This window comes from Anas platyrhynchos, chromosome 15 (genome assembly GCF_047663525.1).
Source record: "Anas platyrhynchos isolate ZD024472 breed Pekin duck chromosome 15, IASCAAS_PekinDuck_T2T, whole genome shotgun sequence".
NCBI lineage: Eukaryota > Metazoa > Chordata > Aves > Anseriformes > Anatidae > Anas > Anas platyrhynchos.
In genome coordinates this window covers 6,023,251-6,039,377 of record NC_092601.1, presented here as the reverse complement: position 1 = coordinate 6,039,377, position 16,127 = coordinate 6,023,251, and the positions used below count along the sequence as shown (strand labels likewise).

Here is a 16,127-nt window from a genome sequence, read left to right as displayed (position 1 = left end):
CATCCTCTACCATTTTAAGAGCTTCAGAAAACTTCCAGCATTGCTGTTCTCAGCAATGAAAAAAGGCATTTAATTTAATAGCTGAGAATGTTGTTGTTACATGTAATATTGTAAGTCACAAGTGTTGCATTTACTACTCAAATAATCACCATGTTCTAAAGCTTGATAGCATGATACACAGAGCATGTAAGGTAAATGCTGGTATGCAGGTAAATGCTGCATATTCAATATGCAGGTAAATGCTGCATATTGAACTCAGTGGAGCTATTTGCATGTTGTGCCAGGTGGAAGAGACATTTCTGCAGTCTTCAGTGGCAAAAAAAAACGTATAGAATCAAAGACCCTTACAGACAGATGACTAACTTTGCTCATCCTGTTATTAGCATTTATTAATACTACTTTGATCGAAAATATTTTATTGGGAGAAAGAAGTAGGTAGAATTATTTAAGGCATTATAGAGATTATAAGCAATAATTTCAATAAAGCTCTGCTGCAGAATCTGATTTTTTTCTTTTTAAGGAAACTTTAAAACATTATTTTGAAGCTAAAATATGTATTCAACATTGGATGAAAATAAAATAAAAATTAAATTATTATTGTCTCTTACAAATTGTTGGTATTATGAGAAAACAATCACTATTACCTTCTAAAGTGTCAAGTTGAACCTGAAATGTGCTGAATTTTGTCCTCCTTTTTGTTTCAGAGAACATTCAGAACTTCATAGTAAAAAAAAGAATTCTCCAAACAATCTTAGTTTATCACCAATATGTTCAAAATAAATAATATTTACTCCCCAATATCATCAAAATAATATTATGATATTAACAAATAATATCATAATATTTGCTCCCCAAACTAAATCTCCCTAGTATCTACGGTGTTCAGGATTTCTGTTCAGTACTCTGGATGTTCAGTTTGGGATTTCTGTACCCTACTTGAAATTCTTCATTCCCTCTTTCAGAGCCAATCATTAGTTGAAGAGGGGTTTCGACCCAGAGGATCCTGATTCAAACCCCAAATCTGACTAGCAGGAAAAAGTAAAAGGAGAAAAATAATGGCTTGCTTTTAAATGAATGGGCTATGTTTCTATCACAATTTTTTTAATTTGGAAAAGAAGAGCAACTTCACCTGCTTCAAATTTATTTGTTGTGAAACTCCTTATTAATGAAGGCATTTCTTTTCCTTTCGCTGTACTCCCATATATTATTCTGTGTTTCCCTTCCTTTTCCCACTCTCGTTCTGAAGGAGTGGAAGGGTTGTGATCTCACTTGCCCAGTGTCTCATTAAGACCCCAGACAGACAAAAGAAGGCTGTGCAAAGCCACCCTGACACAAAGCACTTGACGATGAGAATGGCTTTATGTAGTACTTTAACAACATGGATCATTTGATGGGTTTGCTGCAGAGGTTATAGCTCCTATTACATACTCACAAGCCTAAAAACCCACCATTGTCTTTGAAACCCTGATGATAAGTCTCCTCAAGTGTTTTGACATTGTTTGAAACAGACAACTAAACAACAATGTGCCAGAAGTTGTCTGAAAGAAGCATGCAGATAAAATAAAACCTGTTGCATGATGGGTCAAGTGAGCCCACCCTGCAGACATCATCTTCCATGCCTAGCACAGCCTCTCCACCTTGAAACACTTTACAAGACACCTTAGTAAAAGAACTTCTTCAATCTCTTCATTTAAAAATCGATAACCTTCAAGCTTCCACAGCCTCCTTTGAGACTAAGGTAAATAAAATTGAGGGAAGGCTGGAGGGATTTGAAAAGCAATGGAGTCAATTGAAACTCAAACAACAAAGACAGGAATTCTGTAATAAAAATCACAACAGAGAAAAAAATGTGTTTAAACATTATTCAGCTCCTGAAAGAAGATTAGAGTCTTTAGAAAAAATCAACAGCGCTGCCATAGTACTTAATGTTCTGAGCATCTCCATGGGAAGTGCCAACACAACTGGAAATTCATGGAAAAATCCTAAGTACAGATAATAAGGAAAAGTTCATTATCTGGTGATAGAGTAGCAAGGGCAGTACATCTGTATGAATGTTGAAGGCTCAAAACATTGCACGAGATGAATATAATAATCATTATATAGAGAACATGATTGAAGCCAGGGTTTGAGCAATGGCCAAAGAATTAGAATAAAAATGGAGATCAGACATCTTACCACTCCATAAACCTTTGGCAAAGAGTTTAGAAGGAAGAAAAAAAATGACCACACTTCAATCTTCTTTCCCACCAGATTGAGATTAGTGCTCAAGAGAAAAAATGCAACACTGCTGGGAAGCAGAAGCAGAATGTTCTTTCATGTAAAAGTGAAAGACAGGCACCAGGAGGATGTTAGATGGCTAAACATATTAGAAAACATCTCTAATCTCTTTGTTTTATAACTTTTCCAAGGAAGTATACGAGTGTGATAGTTCTTGAGGAGAAAAATAAAGAAGCTATTTGTCCTCTCATTCAGCGTAGAGTATTGGTGGTTTCACTCACATGGTGGTGTAAAGGAATAAATTTACCTAAAATAATGTGAAGGTTAATTTGCATCAGTCATTATACAGCTGGTAAGCTCTTACTGGCAAACTAATTTAATTCCTAAACTGCACTTTCAGAAGACCTATTTTTATATTTCGCTTATGGCTGCATTCAACGATTGTTGTTTGGGCTAAGAGCTTTTCCTAATACATCTTGCTATTTCTAATGTGGAAGTTAGTACCTCCACATTACTTATCATCCTCCATCATTATACAGTTACAACACAATAAACAAATAAATGACAAATTCCTGTGATAAGAGATTGCCTGTTACTACTAAGAAACAGAAAGGAAAAGAAAAGGTAAAGGAAATGAAGAACATTATAATTCAGACTCTCTGTTTTAAGGATCACCTTAGGACACCTTCACTTTCATTTGCTGTCATTGGTTCAAGTAAAACCTACATCTTTGATACCCTGGAGTGAAAATGTCCTTGCATGTCTGAGCTTGAAATATTTGTTTCTGCTGAATTGAGATAAGCCAGAATATTGCACCCAAAGGGAATGTATGAAGCATGCATGATAGTGACAGTGCTGACAAAGAAGATTGACTGGAACAATGTGTGTCCAGAAGAAGATGTGCTCAAAGATGAAGATTAGCTAACAGGAAATCAGGAGACAAATTGATGTGAAATATAATAAATTTACCTCAAATCATCTGATCAGATGTCAGGGATCTGAGGGCAACAAGAGACCTCACTGCCCATTCTCACCAGAACCACCAGCTGCATGCTACCCATGGGCCTTGGGGACCAGACAAGATCAGGCTAAGTGCCCCAGCCTTGCCTGAGCTTTGGTATAGAAGGCTTATGACAAGAGAACTAACTCGCAACAAAATGTGCTATAAACTGATTTCTTCACCTTCTACCAGAGTGATATGGTTTGTACGGCTGCAGAATTTATATGACCTAAACATAAAGTAGAAACAGATGCAACTGAAAATATTTTGAAGGATAGGAATTAAGACAGCCTGTTTCCATCCCATAAATGTAAATAGTAGCATCTTTTCCAAGTAAAAATTAAAAAAAAATCAAAGCAAAACTTTCCCTACATTTAAAAAAAATATTCTTAATTTTCTGCACTGAATCTGGAAGTGTATAATTCATACTCTAGAAAGTTTCCAGGAATATAACTTAAATATTGTTAATGATTTTATTGTCTAGCAAGTGATTTTACTGTCTAGCACAGGCCCCTGTTTTGAGTTTGCTTGCTTTCAGTTTCTTGACTTATGCATATATGAAGGCTTCTGTGGCTGGTTGGTTTTTGTGGTTCTTTGTTGCAGTGTTTCGTTAACCTTCCTTTATGTATTTTTAATGAATACTACAAATAAGAAATGTGTAAACTCATCCTGAGAAGAGGCTATAATGTCTTCCTGTGCTTTTGATTCACTGCCTCATTTGCAAGATTGCTGCTTATTCACAAATTAATTATGCAATGGCATCTTTAGCTAATAAAGTCTAAACAAAAAACATTTAATCCAATTCATAGTTTTCTCTCAATCAAACCAAGTCTGTCAAACATAATTACATTACACATGCAAAGCAGGAATGAGCCAAGCATGTGCCACACCTGCTTAGCACGTCTTCAGGCAGACGATATACAGTAGAAGAGCAGTTGGTAGCACAGATGGCAAAGAAAAGAAGACTTGTGAAAAATTTAGTTGTGGAGCATGGTTTGGTGCCTTCTACTGTTGGAAAGGGTTAGATAGTGATCTCAGTTTATGTCAAACCCATCTTTCTGGTAACTGTAGACTTGACAACTCTAATTTTGGAGACACAAACCCCACCACAGTGCTTGCTAAAGGAAAAGATCTGCATCTCACAGGGATGCACTGATAGTTTTCAACCACAGCCATAAACTCTGGGAACATGAGTTTTCATTTTTGATTCTGCTAGCATTTATGATCCTAGAGACCACGCTGTATTTTAGGGTGAATGTAAATAACACGTCTGCCCAGCAGCACCATTGTATATCTACATAATGAAGCCTGTTTGGCTTCTTTAATAAGGATAATGATTTTATATATTTCACTACATCAGGTTCACAAAATCAGTAAGGAGCCAGGCATTTCACTTAAGATCACAAAAAGGAAAGATAAGCCGAGCAGTCCTGGGTAGCTTTTCAACTGTGTGGATATGCTTAAATGTTAAGGTTAAATCATATGTATGTTTTAACATATATTGGTAATTATATCAAGAGGTTGAGCTTCTGAAATTTGCTTTATCTAAAGATTTCATGATATCTCCTGCAAAGCCTTTTTTCTTATTACCAAAAAATCCTAACCATCTCATTTACAAAATTAGCATCTTGCAGGATCTGAGACACCCAAACCTAATCATGTCTCATTCTTGGTTTCCTAAAAGATCTAATATCTAGTCTTCAGATTCCTTTGCACACAGAAAAACAAATAAATAACCAAGCAAAATAAAAACAAAGACCCAAAACAAACTTGAAACAAAAACAAAAACAATATGTTCTTATTAAAAAGACTTTTTATCTTGTATCTCAGTTACTGTTAGCTCCTGCTGTGCATATTCTGTATTTTTACTGTACTCAAGTTACACAAGCACAGTGTAAAACTATCACTACATTTATCTGCTTTGACTACATCAACGGGCTCTGAGCACAGAAAGCACAAATGTCTGTATCTTTAAGGTTGTTCATAACTTTCACGGCCCTGCCAAGCTTCAGGCAAACATTTTCACCACCCAGGTTTTCTGTCCCAATAGATGGAGACTACTAAAGGAGATCTTGGGTTAAAGTCACAGAGGATACATCTATGATAGAACTGTAAGGATAACAGGGCAAGTGGGTTTCACAACCTTTACTAATTTCTACAAAAAAAAAAATCTCCCATTTGTTTTGCTTATAGTGGTTCCATCCAAGATACCAAATAGTGTAAGATTTAACATGCATTTACACCAACTTATGTGACAGACAAAAGGACAGGAATCCAGTAGTGTTTGCTGCAGCATCACATTGTGCTGACTGGGGAGGGATGAGAGGGAGCATGGCAGGGAGCTGCCTCTCCATCTCCGAATCCTCAAATTCATAGAAAAATACAATGAGTGAGCTTCCTTCACTCTTCCTCAAGTGAGCTAAATGAACAGTTAATTTGGGGCGCTCCGCTTAACACATCTGTCTGTGCAACACTAGCTCCAAGATTTTAGTAACTATAACATAATTTAATAGGAAAATGCGCTTACTAAGAAATTTTTCTAATACATGTCTTAAGATTTGGTTCTAAGTTCACTCTTGGTATCCCTACATCAAAACAAAATGGCTCAAAAATTTACATAATTTTAGGTATTGTACAGAAGAAAGAATGGACCTGTCCTGACTGCAGTGTTTCAAGTATGAAATCCTTTAGAGGATCTCATTCTCCACTGAAGCTTTCCTCATGCTTTCAACTTGTTTTTTACTTACTTGACCAAAATGTTAACAAAGTATTCATACAGTATTTCCCACAGGTGTAGGTACACTAAATGGAGACTGCAGAATCAACGACTTGGAAAACAGTACTGAAAACAGTACATGTTCAAACAACTTTTGCACTAGTAATTCCCTAGCATGCTAAATTTTTGAATCTATTAGTGCACTTCCAAATTCAAAAATATTCTAGTGCAGAATATTTTGTCTGCTTTTCTCCAAGGATGCTTGACCAGAGGGCTGTTAGCAAGAGGTGGAATACTGTCAGTGGAACTAAAAAGATGATAGTAAATAAATAAATAAATCACTCACAAACCATTTTCAGGGAATGAGTGCAAAAAAAAAAAATATTCAGAGGAAAATACAGTGGGATTTAACTTAAAGTTTAAAGAATTCACAAAGTTTAAATTACTGAGTGAACAACAACTATCTTGGGAGAATCCTTATGGCAGCACAAATCAGAAATAAATCAGCAGAAAGGAGTATGTATGTTTTTCTGAGAAGAGAAATCTCTATGTCATCATTAGTATTAAAAATAAAAATAAAAATAAATTAATCTTACTATCCTATTCAGAAAGCATATCTCTTCCAGAGCCTCTGCTCATCTGAAAGATACCAAGATGAACCAGTGAGGAAAGCTATAAAACCAGAATCCCAAACGAATAAATAAAAAGGCCATCTTCTGTTTCAGAAATCAGCAGTCCCATAACACATTGCTCTATAAATTTCTTCCCCACAGACTGGAAAGAGAATGTTCTTGACTAACAGATCTTTCTTGCTGAAATATCACCTGGGAGGTATAGTACTCACTGGCAGGCTTGCACCATCTGCTTACTGAGACTCTAGTAAAGTAGGCAGCGTGTTTCATGTTTGCATAGCACTGATTTAAAGGAAATTGTGTCTGTTTTTATTTTGTCACAGAGGGATATTTATATAAAGCCCAAGTTTACACCAAATTATTGTCTTAACTGTGCACTATTCCAAATGAAGCTTAGCAAACATTTTCCCAAATCCCCGCCTCCCCCAGTATTCATATTTCAGTCTTTACCAGATCAGAGCCAGTGAAGAATCAATAAGTAAATTTTAACACTTCGTGGTTGGTCACTGATTACACTGAGAGCTGTTTGAAGGGTTGCCACAGGGCTGCAGTTTAGACACTAATTCCCCCCTTTTCCCCCCATTTCCAAGTACCATGGTCCTGAATTTTTTGGGCATTTCTACTGGGTACAATGGAGCACAGTAAAGACAGCACCAAAACATGACCATTTAGAACAAGAAGCTGCATGAATATGGAGCTTTACATCAAGCAAGGACTTAATAGTTTCCCCGAGAGAAGATGATTAGCATGGGGTGCAATGGTGCTATGCTGAAGCTGTATCGCTGTACGAATCTAAAGGATATTGGTGCATCTTGCTGCAGTGAACCAGTGTAGTGCTAACGAACCTGAAAGCACCATGGATAGCATTTCACAGCACTGTACTGTCAGCAGATGTAGCCATTGCAGTCGGCTATGCTGTGCTTTTGCTGAGGATGCAGCAAAGAGTCAAATTAATTAAAAAAATAAACACAATTTACTTGCTCTTCAGCCAGCACTATTCATAACTACACTGGAAAGACTTCTAGATTATTACCACCTATGGACAGAAGGGTAAGAAATTCTCAAGTTTTAAAGTGAAAAAAAGACCTTTACTATCTCAACCTTTGGATTTCACGGAGGATTTGTTTTTTTCCCCTATCAGATATAGATACCATCTATTACTAAGTGGTGTGATCATTCATCTTTTGTTATTTTCACCTAAAAATATGAAGTACTAAAGTAATAGACAATTATTCATTCTCTTACCTTTAATGCCACAATTTAAATAAAAATGCTTAAGATAAAATGTATGAGATGTAGCATATCCAAATTTGTCATATCTTCTCTTCTTGTGGCAACTGTCACAACACTTTTGTTTCACTTGAAAGGTAGATTCTGTACAATTTTGAACTTTCATCAAAAAGAGTTAAGTCACAAAGAACAAGAAAATATACACATATGCTTAATAATAATAATAATAATAATAAACACTAAAAACATACAGCAAGCAAAATATCTTCATGGTTATTTTTCACTGATCTTTGTACCTATATAATGTTTTTTTGGATGTTTGAATGTCTGAAACTGGCTATGAAGTCATCCTTTACTGCACAAACTAATGTTGCAAATATTTATGTATAATTTAATCTAAGCATACAGCCCCAGTGGTGATGTTTACATGCACAACCGTAATCATATATATACATATCTATCAGACAAGTATCTCTTCAATTTCAGAACTGATTTTTAATAATTAATATTTTTATTTGGAAATAAGATTGTTGGAATATGACTCCTTAAAAATTGTTCTACTTTATAGCCAAGAAAATGGTCCAGATTAGATAGATAGATAGATAAATAAAGATGGAACAGATTGCAGTGAAACATGGAACTGGGTATCCAAAGCATTTTGGTTCTCTTAATATTTAACATTATTCTAGTGAAAGGGATTTTTTTCAGCTCTTCAGGTCAAAATACAGCCAAAAGCAACTTCCATTAGAGCAACGTAACAATGTAACCTAAACCTCCAAGTAAAGCATGAAATGGGTTTTTGCCTGGTCCCACCAAGAACTAATGTCAGTGAGCTCACTGTTGTTCATGTCCTAGTCATCTTTTAACCTCAAGCAGACTAGGCTCTTTCATGCATTATTGAAAGACAGCTTTCCCCTGCATAATCTGGCAGCTCTGCAACAATGAAAATAAAAACTTGCATGTGTCTACGTCCTGCTGATGCTCCATGGATTGAAAATGTCTAATTGTACAAGTATAGAATTTTAATAAATATTGATTTTATCCCTGTCCTGAAGAGGATTCTGAATCTTGTCAAACCAGAGTAAACACAGGTACATGTAAATGCAGGCCATGCCAGGGGAGAGGATAAAGAAAAGCATTTTGCCATTCCTTAAAGCTACACAAAGTGTTTTTTTGAAACAGCTTTGTCAGTTGGGATTTGTGTGCTACATTTCTAAGATACAAATACAGGCCTGCAAAATTGCTTAATAACCTTGTATGTAAAAGGACAGCTGAAAAAAATATTTGTACTCAGGATTACGGCCAGCGTTTATCTGGGCAAACTATCTACAGGAAAGACTAGAGTAATGATACCATACTCAGCAAACCACTACAAAAACAAGACAAAAGAACTGCATAAATATGTCTATATAGCTTCCATCACAGCAATGAGAATGTAAAGACAAATACAACTTGCTGCGAAACTTGGCATCTGTTGACTAAGGAAGAAAGACTGTGCAGACAGATACTACCCTAACGCCATTGGAAGACCATGCCTCTGAAATCATTTGCATTGACATACAGAAGTTCATCCAGCCAACAAAGTAGCATCTTTCAGGTTTGGCAGCCCACCAAAAGCAAAACTGGATGTTATTATCATCTTATCTATGATCTTTTCAGCTTGGTCTATGAAAGATCTATTTGGGAAGCTGATCTGGCACAGGAAAGGATTCTAGGGTCTTGGATAAACCTTACTTATTAAAGATTTCAGTGGTGCTTTGAGTATCAGAAATTAAGGAAGAAGGTAATGGCAACTGGGCTAAACTGATGGACTAGCAATCAGAAAACAGAAGTATTAGTTTACCATCAGATGCAGTGGAAGTCAAAAGCCTTTTCTTTTTGACCAATAAATAGTCCAAGTTACAGATTGTTGCTCAGGATTTTCTGGAGAAATAGAAAAGTAATAAAGGGAAATTAGCATATACTTTGAAATGTAAACTATTTCAAAGAGTGACAAGAAAGTATAAGCTGTTAAAAAAAAAAAAAAAAAAAAAAGTACTCATATACAATTTAGTTATACTGAATTTTTTTATTTTTTATTTTTAAATCATTTCAAGTATTAAGCATTAACTGAATTCCTATATTCAAAGTTTTGTATGTTTTACTCTCAACTTTTTTTTTTTTTCCATCTGTAATTCTGAAGTGGTTTTAAAGGGAAGGTAAAAAGTCAAAATTCCCATGGAAGTAAAATGGAGCCGCAAGAGGTATTAGTAATCACCCCTTTTTTATTTTTCTTTTAAAGTAATCAGCCAAAATTGCTTTTTAGCCAAGAACTATGCACAGAGAAGAAATGTTTCTTTCTGCTGAAGTTACAAGACAAAGATGCAAAAGGCCTAGGTTGTACAAGAAGTCATAAAGGACTGGTTTTTAATGACTATGAGGGTGAGCACACAGTGATAAAATGTAATGTAAAACGCCTGTGTATTCCCAAAAACAAGCCAAAGGAAGTAGGGGTCTACAGAGGATGGTGTCATTGCAAATAGGAGGCAGCAGATGGTTATGAGTGGGCCTTCAATCCCACAGATGTGAGTCAAAGTGGTGATTGTACAGCCTGCCTCAAGTCCATATCACAAAGAGATAAAATGCCCACCAAAAGATGAGGCTGTTAAACACCCTCTTTTGTTTAAAAAAAATAAAAAAATGTTTGGCATGAAGCTGTCTTAGTGCTTTGAGTTTTCCGACTCAGATGAATGCCAAAGGCCTTCTGCGTCTGTGTCATATCCTTATGTCAGCAAATGACTGGCAATTTCTGCATAGCCTGACAAACATTTGAAAAAGCACAGTGTGAAAATGCATTTCAAATGTCTCCTCCAAATTTTTATTACCAGACCTGAAAATAAAACAGCTCCAATGGCACCAACTACAGAAAAATAAAACGAACCGAAGTTACCACTCGCCCAGACTGGTGATGATTGCAGCTCCTCTCCCTCATCACAGCTCTGCAGCTGTTTGTTGTCAGAGTGGAAAGTACAAGCCCTGGCATTTCTCCTCTCTGCCGTACTCTGGATGGCTGCTCAGCACATCGAGGTAATTGACTCATCTTGGCTCAGTCATAACCTCAATCAGCTGGACCATCTCATTTTCCCCACAGCCAAGGAATCCTGCTGTTTGTAATATCAGGGCAGCAGCCAACCTGTTTTCAGAGGGAACCTTATTGCAGAACATCCTTCTGTATCCCTGGGAATTAGCTGGAAGTTTATATGTTTCTTTTGAAAGAGAATACTTTCTCCAAGAAGGGAAAAAAGGCCTTTTTTTTTTTTTTTTTTTTTTTTTTTCCAGAAGGAAAATCTCCAAACAAAAAAGCCAAATCCCAAAACAACAACACTGGGAGCAAGTAAAAGGTAAAAACATTCTGTGTTTGACTTGAGCCTCACACTTAGTGAATTCACAATCAAAATATTTCTGGTCTGGACTTTTACACCCACTGCAGGTTACTTTCATCTCACTGCAGAGTTGCAAACCAGAAATCTCTGGTTTAGATATTTGCAGATTTCAGGGTATCTAAATTGACAATACCCATGTCAGTATAAGTGACAGTCTTTGTCTTGCCTCTCTGGAAAAGTACCACCACTCCCTTTTCTTTGTCAAAAAGCTTCTTCACCACTGAGGAAGAGCACTAAAAGATTTCTTCCAATTTGAAGAACAATAAAAGTTAAAGACAAGATTTCCTTTGATGCTTCAGACCTCATTCTACCACTTGCAAAGGCTTTCCTGTGCCGTTACAGACGTGAATCAGTCCATGAAGTCTACTGTTGTAATGCCACTGTTGCGATGGTTACTATCAACAGGAGACATAAGAATGGTCCCAGTATGTGTTGGTAGTATCAGCAGAACTTCCTCTAACTCTCCAACTAACCCAGAAGTTCCAATGAAGGTGATGATAAAAGGTTTTCCAAAGCAATTCCTGCCCTTTCCATGGCATTTCTTCTGTGGTTTTGACATCAGTAATAAAGGCAAGGCAGAGCAGAAGGGCATTTTGGTTCAACCAGCTCCTGCCAAGGGCCGAGCTTCCAGGAGGGAGCAAAGTTCTTTTTTGCATGTAGAGCAAAGGCCTCTGCTCTGTGCTTTTCATTTCTCTGGCAGAAACTGGTGCCCATGAGGTATTTCTTTCCTGAGCAGACTGGGTATGTCCTTTCCCTTCCCACAGCTCCTTGGGCAAGCATCTGTTATGCATCAGCATATCTTATCTTCAGCACCCAAAGTTCCCTGTCATGCACTGACTAAATGCTGCAGAGGCAGGTCATCACACCCAAGCATCACCTTGCCTGCCCAGGAGAGTCTCACAGCCCCACACACCTGGCCCTAGTTTGGCATGCTGAGAGCAGAGCCTACTGAACTGACATCTTGTCACAACACGCACTGCCAAAACATTTCAGTCAAGCTCCAGTATTTTCTATTACACTGGCATAAATAATTACAACTCAGAGAAGAAAAGCAGCTTTTTAGCTGGTGCATTAAAGAAAGGAAAATAATATTTTCCTCCAGAGCATTAAGCTTGGAGAAGATTATCTGTCCCCTCTAACACTAGCTTTTATTTTTTTCAGAACAGAGAAAAAGGAGAAACTGCTGATGCTTTAGCAGACTGTGGTGCTCCTCACAAGCTCTGGCCCTCCAGAATTGCTTCCATTGTCCTTCATGTAAATGCAGTACATTTCCCACACTTTTCTGATTTGCTTCTGGTATTTTAAACTAGTCTGAACAAAGTTTTGTGGATGTAGCTGTTGGTGGTGGTACTGTTCCTGACCCTTTTCACCTTCCCTTTTCTCACTTGTTTTCAGCTTGCAAAAATCCCTATCCTTTATGCTCATCCCTCTGCAAAAGTATTACTTTCTAACTGAGTCCATCTGAAATCAGGGCAAGGAGATACATGAATTCAGACTTTCTCTATTCTTGAAAAATTTCTTTTTTTCTCTTCACTTCCCTGACTCTGCAATAGCTCATCTGCTGTTTTTTTTTTTTTTTTTTCTTCCAGTCTTCCTCTCTCATACGAATCCCAGAAGATGAAGATAGCTTCCATAAAAATTGACATCACACTAGTAAAATTTAGCTTCTGAAAATATTTTGTGGTGTGCTAAATTTATCCTTTGGTTTGAAGTACCTCAGTTGTTATTGCAACACATAAGTCGCAATTGTAAGTCACCTATGCAACATGATATGAATGTACAGCTTTACCAGCAATGATTTCTCTAGTTATGGGAATCAAGTTCTGGAACCAGGCGTGCAAAGTGCCCAGTAAGAGATACCAAAAGCTTGCAACAGGATTATCATTGATACCAAGTAGTAGCATTGTTCTGCAACACACGGCATTTCCCTCTGAGGCACCTCACACTTTATCACAGAAAATGCTCACTAAATGATGATTGCTTTCACTTCAGCTCTGCTAGGGAATCTAACTGGGGAAAAATAAATTACTGGAACACTTCTAATTTTTGTTTGTTTGTTTGTTTTTGATGGAAAAACACTTCACATGTAAAAATCAAAATATTTTGCAGAAATGTGTTGACTTTTTTTTTTTTTTTTTTTTTTTTTTTTTTTTTAGGAACTGGGCAGATTTTCAGAAGAAACCTATCTGTTGTACTGTCAGCCTCACTGTTTGTTAAGCCCAACAGCTGTCTACCTGGTGGCCTTCCAGTGTCCAGCTACTGCGTATCCCAAACCCAGTATGTAGGGATCAAAAAATATTGTACTCCTTATCCATAAGGCAAGAAAAAGCACTGTTCCATGTTTAAACCTGTTGGGCATATAAGACACCGAGACATTTCTTGCCCTCCTCCAGGAAGCTCCTTATGTAGCTTTGCTGAGAAGCATACAGGTTACACAGCAAGGGACTGCAGCATGAAGTTAAGCTGCAAAAGGGATGGGAACACAAATTACCATTAACAGCCAGTAGCAATTACCTATGTGTTACAGCTTGCATATATACATGAAAATTCATACTCAAAATATATACCAATATGCATGCATATAAGTTTGGGAAACACATTTCATCCTCTCTCACATAACAGGAGGTATTTTTGGTGCAGTTTTCTGAAAACTAGGCAAAGGGTGTAAAGTAAAGAAGCTACAGAAGTTGGCATTATTTCCACTTAATCAGTAAGAAATCATTACAGCTTTGCTATGAAAATGAAACAACTCTAGTCATACAAGATACATCATGACACAGAAAAATTAGAAAACACTCTGAGCTCTGCACAGCAAGATTTGTAAGCCTGCCAGCAGAATCACAAACTCGCACAGCTCTAATTTGTCTAGGAAAAAAAGGGGTGTTTAATTGCTGTGCATAATAAACACACAGGCGTCAGAGAGCAGCCATGGATAACATGCACAAGTAGATTCCAGCTGTATCGCTAAGGAAATATAAAAGTGATTTATTTTATATCTCGATGCTAAGTCCAATAAATCACATTAAAATAAAATGACCAAATTTCCCTAAGTGCTCAGCACTCAGCAGCTCTTGCTGGCCTCACTACCGAGCTCTCTTGGAAATGCATTCATTTCATTTAGGTATCTGCAGGGTATGGTGCCATGCAGCTTTACCTGAGCTGTGATGGGCTCTGCAAGCAATAGCTTTTTAGCACGTTCAATTAGCCCATACAAAGCTGAGCACTAATGTAGTCCTCATGCTCCTAGCACCTGAACTAGTTTATTGAGAGCTAACTGGTCAGTCTTCTCTCTGCTCCATGTGCAAATCCTCCAAGCATCAGATGATTGCTTTCAAAAGCCTGTCCGGTTTGCATTGCTTAATTATAGCCTCTAGGGGCTAGCCCTTGTATAAATATCTAGTCAGAAATTCATCTTTGTTCTGCTTCTAGCTACAGCCTGTAAAGATCACCAGATGCCTGATGTGTACATGAATTGGATTAGTACAACATTATGTTTATATCTCGGAGTTTATTTCTTTTCACCAAAGAATGAGTTGAGAGAATACAATGGAGCCAACATACCAGAAAGGATATGAAGTACCATAAATTTTGGTATGGAAAGGTCACTAATTAACCTGCAACTAGCCTAACGTCAATATTCGTATTCTCTTCTCAAGATATTTTTTTTATTGGTAGCTGGAGAGGAAAAGACATGTTCATGAAAACAAGGGAGGCAAGGAAGAATTTTTCTTTAGCTGGGGTGCTCTCCAAGTCACAATTTAGCCCACTGCAACTGTCTGCCTCAGTGAAATCCTTAGGGTATCTTGTATGCAAAGCAAGTTACTATCTACTTTGCAAGCAATTTGGGTTCTTTTTTTTTTTTTTTCCCTATTCATTTAACCTTACTTGTCTGAAGATGTCTAAGACTTTATTGACTTTAATTCAGAACTTACAAATCTTGTCAAAGTGTTGATATTTTGTCCTTGACAAAGACAAATTTTAATTTAATAATCAGTTCTTTTTTACCTTGCCTTCTCTGCTATATCAGCTTTAAGACAAAAACAAAAAGTATTCATTTCCATACTGAGATCACAAATCACTATCAATGTCTTGAGCAGTAGATGACAAACCACTGTTACGGAGTTTTATTTGAAGCTTTAGACACCTCTGGATTTATCACTTGTCACAGAAATCTGCACATTCTCACTATCTGCAAATACCCTGTCTTTACTTCAGAGGATTTTTACAGTAAAGTCAACACAAAAATTCTGTCTGAAATTCCCATAAAAGTAATAGGGCAATCAATAAAGTTGAATTTAATGTGATTTTTTTTTTTTTTTTTGTATATACTTCTTTAAAGAGTAGGATTTAAGTGAGAATTGGACCAGTGTTTACCTGATTCAGGAAATATATTGCTGACTTTCAAGGTATCTTGAAAAAAATATTTATAAATTAGGCAAGAACTATGTGCTTGAAATTAATAGCAGAGATAAGAATCTGGCTTGCTTTCCCATCCTCACCCTCTGCTGTTGGTATACATGTAACACGCTTAAGATCTTCCAAGTCCTTCAGAATTTACATCATTCTAAACAAGAACAACACCAGAAAATCATGGTAGATCATGGTAGACTGTTCACTTTTTCATTTTAATGTTGGAGGGTCTTCAGTTTGAATAAAAATTGTGCACAACATTGAGGGCATTTTTTTCCATGTTCACAGTGCTGGTAAAAAAGATTTACCTGAATATGAAGAAGATATTGCCACAACAAATAGAGATAATAAATAAATTCATCCTTTGTTCTAGTGGAAGGTGCACAGTTGGAGAAAGGAGAGACTTGGGACTCAGGATTATTTAGTGCAGGGAACTGTTCAGCCATCTGTCCATGAACAGATAGCATCCTCTCCCATTAGTGCTGAAATAATCTCTTTGC

At 36.9% G+C, this 16,127-nt stretch overlaps 1 long non-coding RNA gene across 1 annotated transcript in view; it reads left to right on the top strand.

Annotated features, from left to right (window-relative positions):
* LOC113845258 (uncharacterized) overlaps window positions 1-15,850 on the top strand; it is a 40,216-nt gene extending 24,366 nt beyond the window's left edge. Inside the window, exons 3-5 of the long non-coding RNA XR_003500711.3 lie at window positions 10,663-10,861; window positions 11,114-11,175; window positions 13,374-15,850. This is a non-coding gene — a long non-coding RNA (uncharacterized lncRNA). The remainder of the gene's footprint in view (window positions 1-10,662; window positions 10,862-11,113; window positions 11,176-13,373) is intronic.
* Window positions 15,851-16,127: the final 277 nt, after the last annotated feature.